The 9,120-nt window shown below is 37.3% G+C and overlaps 1 protein-coding gene across 1 annotated transcript in view; it reads left to right on the top strand.

Moving 5' to 3' along the window:
- The window catches only part of RHCG (Rh family C glycoprotein), a 315,521-nt gene that overhangs the window by 228,465 nt on the left and 77,936 nt on the right, over positions 1–9,120 (top strand). The gene's annotated exons all lie outside the window — the stretch shown is intronic.

The raw sequence follows: 9,120 nt of genomic DNA, 5'->3' as shown, positions 1-9,120 counted from the left end.
ATATTTTATTTTTTTCATACAAACAGTAGCCGCAGTAAAGTATTCCAACTAACTATTTTAGTGATCAGCTTTGAACAGATCACATAAGTACTATTTGTCACTCCAGAGCAAAAGACATCATCAGCAGTCAGCCATTTTCATCCATAGCCCTCCCTGTACCAAGCAGTTTTAGCAGCATATACAGTCAGTCAGACAAAAATAACAATAAAAATAAAAGTGCATTGTCCAGAGTATTCAGTTATGTTTTTCAGTTCCATTTCACTCACACAAGCACATGGTTTCTGACCAGCCATAGGACAATGTACTCTCTGCAAATCCCTCGCCCTCCTCTGTGCATACATGGGTTCCTATTAGGATTATATAGCAAAAACTTGCACCCTCTAATGAATTTTAGTTAACACTAATTAATGCTGTCAATCTCTCCATCTGAATATATTCCTAATGTGTCCACTCACTGTGAGCACATGCTCAATTCTCACAATTGCTTATTTAGAATTGAAGTAAAAGAGGTTGCCATTTCAGTGAAAACCAAGAAGTAAGTTGCTCAGTTGGAAGTTCAGTGTGGGATAAAGTAGAGGATCTGACTGAAGGACCAAGATTCATGGAATTTGACTTGGGGCTTACTTCAGATTTGGCATAAGGCAAAATTCAGATGGAAGCCTTTAATTGCTGAAACTAAAGGAAGGTATAGGTTCATAGGTAAGTACGAGACTATCTGCCCAAGGGCATTTATAAGCCTAGCCAGAGTGTGTTGGCTTTTGCCATCCCCTTAGATTAGTTCCCTGGGCCTCTGTCCAGCAGAGCCATTAGTTCCCTGCACCACTGTCCAGCAGAGCCACTGCAGTGATCCCCGGGGTACATTTTCTGTTTCCCATCCACCCGTCAAAGTTTCTGTTAAGCGTGTTAGTGAGGGGCTTAGTACTGTTCATTGATTCATAGGTGTATACTAGGCTAATGACCACCAGGGCCCTTACAAACCTCACTGAGCAACCCAAATGTGACCCACAAATGTGAGTTATATGGGGTGATTTACCCACTTTCTCTGTCCATCAGAGACATAGGGATAAATTTCCAATTGCTCATGTATTGATCCACATTGTGCTTAAAGAGTGTTAAGTAGGAACTCTGCTTCACATGGATGGAGAGCCTGCTCTAGAGAATGGCAATTCTCTGAGAAACATATCTGTCTCTCCAGCATGTTCTATTTATGTTGCAAGAAAAATGTGAGTCTAGTAGGTCTGATGCTGTTTGTTTTGTGGAACTACAAAAGGTGCATCAAAACAGCATCCAGGGATGGTTGTATGATAGGTAGAGATTAACTCTCAGTATTCTGTATGATGCAGAGTAAAGGGACAGGGCTTTAAGGCAATCAGAGTAGGACATTGTTTTACTCACTGTATTCTTTTCTTAAGGAACCTTTGTGGATGTTCCAGTTGTCCTTCTGTCTGGTCAGGTGCATACCACAGGGTGCATTACACTGTATGATGGGTCTGATGATGAATGAGTACAGTGGTACAATGACCTCTCTGAACCTAGATGCCATGCACTTACTTATAAGTTGAACAACACAGAAGGATTTTCTTACTACCTTGGACACATGTTGATTGAAGGCTAGGTTACTATCTATATACATTCCCAGATCCCTGACTAGTAGATCAATTTTTAAAAGTGTTTTAATGGTAATGTAGTTACCTGGGGTGGCTGGCTCCACTAAAGATACTATAGTGCATTTCTTGGTATTGAGTTTTAAGCCATGATTATGGCACCAAGCATTTTTCTGTGTTAGACCTTTCTTTAGGGTGTTCTCATCTTGGGGGAATTCAATAACTGATCTCAGTTTGCAATCATCTGTAGACTTGGTCAGCCAGAGGCCTTTGACATTGGCTTTGACCTCCAAGAAGTAGATAGCAAAGAGGAGCGGGCCTAGCACAGAGCCCTAATGGATTTCCCTGGTGACTTACCTCTTTATAGAGTGGCCTCACTAATCCTAACCTCTTGGGTCTTGTTTGTGAGCCATCTAGCAATCCAATGTGTTATAAAGGGGTTTATGCCTAGTTTCATAAGTTTTTGACAATACCCAAGTGGGGTATTGTATCAAATGCTTTAGCCAAATCTAGATAGGTAGAATGCATCACTTTCCCCTCATCCATCACCTTAGTGACCTTTTCAAAGAAGTCCACCAAGTTCAGTAAGCATGACTTTCCTTTGACATAGCCAAACTAGGATGAATCCAGTATCTTGAGGGCTCCTCTGTCCATAATGATAACATCCACAGTAATTATTCTATGGCTTTGCAAATAAGACTTGTCAGACGAATAAGTCTGTAGTTTCCAGGATCTGTTGAAGCACCTTCCATATGAAGGGGAATGACCATTATAGTCCTACATTCTTGTGACATAAAGCCTGTTTTAAAACTATAGTTAAATAGTGACTCCATGGGTCCTGATCATTTGTATATTAGACTGTTCAGGAGGCATCCTGAGATGTTATTGAGGTTCACTGAGGCTGTGTTCTTGGCTTTAGTGAGAGCAGTCAATACATTCTCCCTAATTATAGTTGGAGGGGTTATGTTTGAGGGTATTTTTTGGCAGATGGTTAAGGATGGGGGGGATGGTAAATTTGGAACTGAATTTGTCTGCTAACAGGTTTGTCATAATGCAAGGCTCAGTGAATGTTGCACAGTTAATCACCAGTTCAGCACATTGCTGTGCGCTATACTTGAAGTTTTTGACATGGCTAAAGAAGGTCTTATGGTTATCTTTCACCAGGGCAGCTATTTTAACCTCAGAGTTTGCTTTGTTTTACCTAATTAGCCCTCTTGGTTGTCTATTTAGTTTTATGAGTGAATTTTGTAACTTTTGAGTTTAGTTGATTTTGCTGTGTCGGTAGGTTTGTTAATTTGGCATTGCCTGAAAAAGGCATTGTGGAACTAAATAAATTTTATCTAGTATTCTAAAGCCTAGAGGGGACAGGTGCAGAGCATCCTTGGCAAATCAGTGTGGCCTGTTAACCATGTCCTCCTAAGCTGACAAATATTAGTTCCCCTTAGAATTGCAATTAATACATGAGGACTGAAGGATGGGTGATTTATTTAATAGGACAGAGGAGATAGAACTCAGATGGATAGTCATGCTGCAGGCAGATACATTTTACTGTTTGAATGATACTGTACCACTGAAATTGTATTTGAAGTCACTCCCTCTTTTTAGATAATTAGCTACCTTGTATCTATTGCTTTTATGAATGATTCAATCATTTGACCATTATGCAATGACTGATTGGGTGTTTGGGTCCATTTTATGTGAATAGCGTGTTTTATTGTAGAAGGATCTGAGGAAGAACCATGAGAGGCATGAAAGCACTTGTCCATTTTTTATTCATTTTATTCTTCTTGTTTTAAGTCCTTATTATTAATTGCATTGGCTTTATCATAGCTGTGTTCTGTGTCCATTCATATTACTGTTTTGAGTCCCCTTAGAATGACAACAGAAAACAGCCAATTGTCAAAATCAGTCATCATACTGTGGCATCAAGCTCAGTGATGGTAATATACAGTACTTCTCAAAGCTAGGCTCATATCAGCCTGAGACACATAGTCTAAGAGCACTATAATGCCTCTTTTCATATAGTGCAGAGAGGTACATCTCAAGTCATTTACACCTATATGAACTGTGATGAAATCATACTGGTACCTGTGTTACAATGACCTGAGCATTTGTGTGATTTGGCAGATCCTGATTCCAGGTAAGCAGCTAACTGTTATCTTCTCTTTGTTCAGCCTGTTTAGAAGGGTATCAGTACAATGGAGTCCCCTGTAATGAGAGACTTGGGAATTATGTTTGCTTGTCTTATGGGCATAGTGTTTGTGGCTCCATTCAGTGTGACTGTCTGTGTGGTGTTAGATATTCTTATTTTCTGAGGGCTTTTGAGATTGCTGAGGCATAGCTTTGGCAATGGCTGGTCTAGGTGATATTTGTAGTTTAGAAAGTTTGTTTTAAGTGCCTCAGCATACTCTTGTCTATGTGTGTGCAGTGTGCTATGTGAGGTGGGTGTCATGTGCCTGGTTTTGACAACCTCATGTGTACTTGTGTGTGAGACTTTAGCCTCCAGTGTCATTGTGTGAATACACCTCTAACATGCTGTGTCTGCTTCTTTAAGGATTAAGTGGTTATCTGTAAACATGAGACAATTGCTATATGTCTCAAGATGCCTATGTCCACCAACATGGCTACAGAGAAGTTAGGACATTTCATATCCACTCTGTCCAGTCCTTTAATTGGTGAGCTAGAAGAGGGTGATTTGTTGGGGTTTAGAAGGCAGCTAGGGTGCTTTGTTCATGCAGACTAATAAGTGTGCCCTACTGGTGCAGTTTATATGAAACAGTACTAAATTCTACTAACTTAAATGTTTATACAATATTGAATTCTATAGGTATTGCCACTCAAAGCCCAAATGATTGCTCTAAGCTTGTTGGTTCCCAAGTTATTTGCTCTGTATTTTACTGCTTTACAGGGCACAGTTTTATGGATTGTTCTACAGAGGAAATTTGCTTTCTAGGATGGATCTGTGGGAAGAATGCTTAACTAGCCTATACAACAGTCCATAGCAATGAAAGAGGGGAGGGAGGGACTTTGCAAATCAGATTACCATAAGGGGGCGGAGGCCAGAGACACAACCTTATAAAACCACAACAAGAAAAGGGTGGGAGAGTTGGGAAAAAAAATCAAGGAAGAAGCAGGCAAGTTAGAAAGGGCTCCAATCAAATAAAGCTGATATTGGAACTCTTTCAGAAATGTTAGCTTACTGTTTCAGTGGGGGATGCAGCAGACACAAACAACAGGGAAACAGAATGGCAGAATGCAACTTTAAGCAGGTGAATGATAAGCAGAATATAAAACTATAGGATCAAAATTGGAGTATCAAAAACTGAAACATACTGAAGCACAAATCCTGGAGCAGAAAAAAAATACTGTCACTATTGATTTCTACCACAGTTTAAGACAACAGACTATGCAGAAATTTACCAGTAACACTGTTTATGGAAAACTGCAGTAATAAATGACTGAATAAGGCTGAGGTCTGGCAGTGGTCCACATTTCTGCCACAAATGTAAATAAAGCTACATCACTAAGGCCCAGCATGGGTTGTAATATAAAATGGCTAGCTTTTGCAAATAATTTCACTTGTGGAGATACCAAAAATAAAAATGAGGAAAACGCCACAGAACCGAAGGAACAAAGTTTTAATAATGAGCGCTTTCATTAGCGATTACACTTGACTTTATCAGATAATACACAATAAGACATCACGTCCTTAAATAGCCAGGCACCATCAAATGACCACACCCTTTCAATTAAAACATTCAATTAACTTTAAAAAACACAATTTCCAGCTAGCACTTCTTTTACATTGAAATGCAATAATACAGGAAAAACCTTGTTGTAAAACTGTTATACCTTAGGAAAATATGTAAAAAATGTGTATATCTCTTTTTTATTGATACACCATCCTGAATACTAAACCAATAACACACTTTTGTTTTTGGCAAACAAACAAGAACTGCTACTGTTAAAATGAATAGAATACACCTAAATAATAATTCCCTATCATAGAGACTGCTTAATAAAATCAGCCTCTTTACAATTAAAAATAGTATTCTGCTTTCAATTTTAAGTAGTTTGAGAGAGAGATGACATTGTTTAATCCAGGTGGATTGGTAGCATTCACTCTCAATTGCCACATACTTTATCTAAATTTAGGGAACAATTTCTTGAGACCCCTCTACTATTGGTAGCCACCTGATCATTTGCAATAAACTTAAACCGATGATCTGGGTTCACCTTAATATGTTGTACCAGTGCATTTTTTAAGTTGCCTTTTGTGATACCATAAATGTGTTGATATATGTGAACTTTAAAGGATTTTTTGGTCCTACCTATGTAGAAACTGTCACAGATCTGACACAAGGCAATATAGACTACATAGGTACTGTTACAGTTTAATTTGTGGTTCAAATGAATTGGACCATAATGTGGGATGTTCAGGGCATCTGTTTCCAAAATGTTACTACATTGTGCACAATGACCACACTTTGTTATCAACCCCTTTCTGTAAAATTTGTACCCCTCTGTATTTCTTTCGAACAGGTTCTGTGGCATTTTCCTCATTTTTATTTTTGGTATCTGTTCATGTTTTGGTTACTGGTTTCACTTGTGGAGATAGAAGTGCAATATAATGTCAAAACACAATCTTCCCACAACTGCCAACTAAGCTATAAGACTAACAAAGCAAAGAGAATGCAAATAATCATAGAAAAAGGCAAAAAAGAACAAATATGTATCACCACACAGGTCTCTATCGGTACAACTTAAATATCTAACCAGAACTGAAACCAAAGCTTTTTTCTTTTTCCTTTTTGATGAAAAGCTTGTTACTCACAAATCATTGATTTCTATACCTCCCCAAGTCTTTTATAAAAGATGGTGTGGCAACTATTTTTAGAGCACTAACATGAACTGTAAAGTCTTATGTAAAGCTAACTTTCCCAGTATGCAAATACTGTATAAAGTGGACTAAAATATTCCTTTTTCTATTTTTCTTCTGGTATAGATTAATGAACGTGTGTCCTTTTATTAGTGCCAAACCTCAGGTAGGATGAAAGGAAAAGCTGCCTGAGGCATAAGCCATCAGGGGATGAGACCGGCAGAGGCAATGCTGCAGGAGTGCATTTTTGGCACTGATTTATGAAAGCAGCGAGGTTTTTGAAGGTTTCCTAAATATAAGCAGATACTATATTTATGGTAAAGATTGAAGTGCTGAAGTATTTGAACATGTGAGATTAGTGTTATGTTCTGTTGTAACATTAGCATGCTGTTTAATACAGGTTCAAGAAGCAACTTGCTACAATTACATGAGTGCTTTTTTCTTTTCAAATGTGTAGGGATCTGTACTCCATGCCATATGAGCTTGTGTACCACAACACTATTGGCTGTGGCTAAAATAAGTCCTAATGGATCAGTTCACTTCAACAATGTATGTTTGTATATGCATGTACAGAGACAGTATCATCCATGATCATGCCCTCATTGAAATTCAGTTAGTCATTAAACATTAGCGAACCAACTTATTTTGAACACATTGCTATATGGAACTATTACTGTGTTGTAACAGTATTATATCATTCACTACTGTGATGTGGTAAGTTTGATTGTTTTACATACCAACATGAGTAAATGTCTTCATTATGTTCGATGACCCATATGTAAATTATTTTTGTACTCTAACTTACAGCTATAATTGTAGAGTACCTTATTTTGTGGTACAGTAGTACTGACTTCTGTATATATTCATGCCAGTACCAATGCTACATTTGTCCTATTAGTATGTGCAAACACTTGCAATATCTTCTATAAAGAAAAACTAGTTTGATACTTCAAGCTAAGCAGTGTAACAGTCGTCATATCACATTGGATTGAAATTGGTGGAAAAACAATAAATTGATCAATGTCATCCAATACACCATACGGTTCTAAAAAAAGATTGAAATACAAAGATTGCAAATGAAGCAGTCCATTTATGTTTGAAATCAAACAAAGAACCTAACCAAATACTCGTAAAGTGAAAAAAACAAAGCACACCCCTCCCAAACTATCATAAATACATCTGATGTATACAATATTTAAAATATAACTTTTTATTGATGGATTTACCTCCCTCCCACACACACACACACACACACACACACACACACACACACACACACACACACACACACACACACACACACACACACACATTTATGTAGGGACTCTGTCCCCATATTGTCATAAGTTATATATACTAAGTTTGATAAATAATTTGATGTAGCTACAATGAATGAAAGATACATCCAAATATATGGAAACCTGATACCCTTAAAACATACACACATGAAGATCATAATCTCTTTTGCTCTTGTTGCAATACTTTTATGTCACATAGCAAATCTTCAAACTTTCTGCCCAATAAACAATGCATAACCATGAATACAGGAAAACAATCAAGAAGTATACTATATCTGCATGCCACAAGTAATCTATAGCATAATTCATTAAGATTACCAGTAATTTTTTAAACAAAATCTGCCCATGATGAAACAAAATATATGGAAGTATGTGTGTGTGTGTGTGTGTGTGTGTGTGTGTGTGTGTGTGTGTGTGTGTGTGTGTGTGTGTGTGTGTGTGTGTGTGTATATATATACACATATATATATATATACACATACACATATATATATATATATATATACACACACACACACACACACACACACACACACACACACACACACACATATATATATACACACACACACACACACACACACACACACACACACACACACACACACACACACACACACACACACATAAAGAAAGAGAGACAGAAATATTTTATATATAGACAGACAGATAGATAAATATAGATCTATCCAAAAATAGCATGCTTCTTACTCTTCATCCATTTGTTTAAAAAAGTTCAGGCTCTTAAGCTATGTGACTGCATTTGGCATGATATATTCCTTATACAGTCAATGTGTTATATTAGGATAAAATGGCCTTGTCCAGAAATATGTTAGTTATAGAAAGCAGTTGCAATGATGCTATGTTGGCCATAATTTGCCTTTGTTACTTGTAAGACTAAAGTTGTATGGTATCTTGGCCCTGTGCTTTTATGGGTTCCTGATGAAAGTCACCTTTTTATTCTACAGAACAAAAAAGGTTAGTATAAGGTCAAAGGGGACAGTAAGAGCTGTACACAAAATGTTAGATAGTAAGAGTCCATAAATCATTCTCACATGAATTATTTGCTGACATTTATTTAAGTACAGAGAAGCAGGGTTCATGGTATCACTGCTGTACATTTTTCAACTGATGCTGTCATCTTGAGAGTAATAAGTTTGAGTCATTAAATAATCTGAATTTATTAGATCATCAATTGCTAACTGTTTTAGTAACTTCTGAAGAATTGTATGTGTGTGTGTGAAGAATGCAAAAACAAATATGCATGTAGAACTTTCATTGTTTCCAGAGGAAGTAGTGCAACCTTCTGACAATTTCATTGATTTTAACAATCTTTGGA

Source organism: Protopterus annectens, chromosome 7.part0 (genome assembly GCF_019279795.1).
Source record: "Protopterus annectens isolate FY-2018-M chromosome 7.part0, PAN1.0, whole genome shotgun sequence".
Classification (NCBI taxonomy): Eukaryota; Metazoa; Chordata; order Ceratodontiformes; family Protopteridae; genus Protopterus; species Protopterus annectens.
This window is presented reverse-complemented; position numbering and strand designations above follow the sequence as displayed.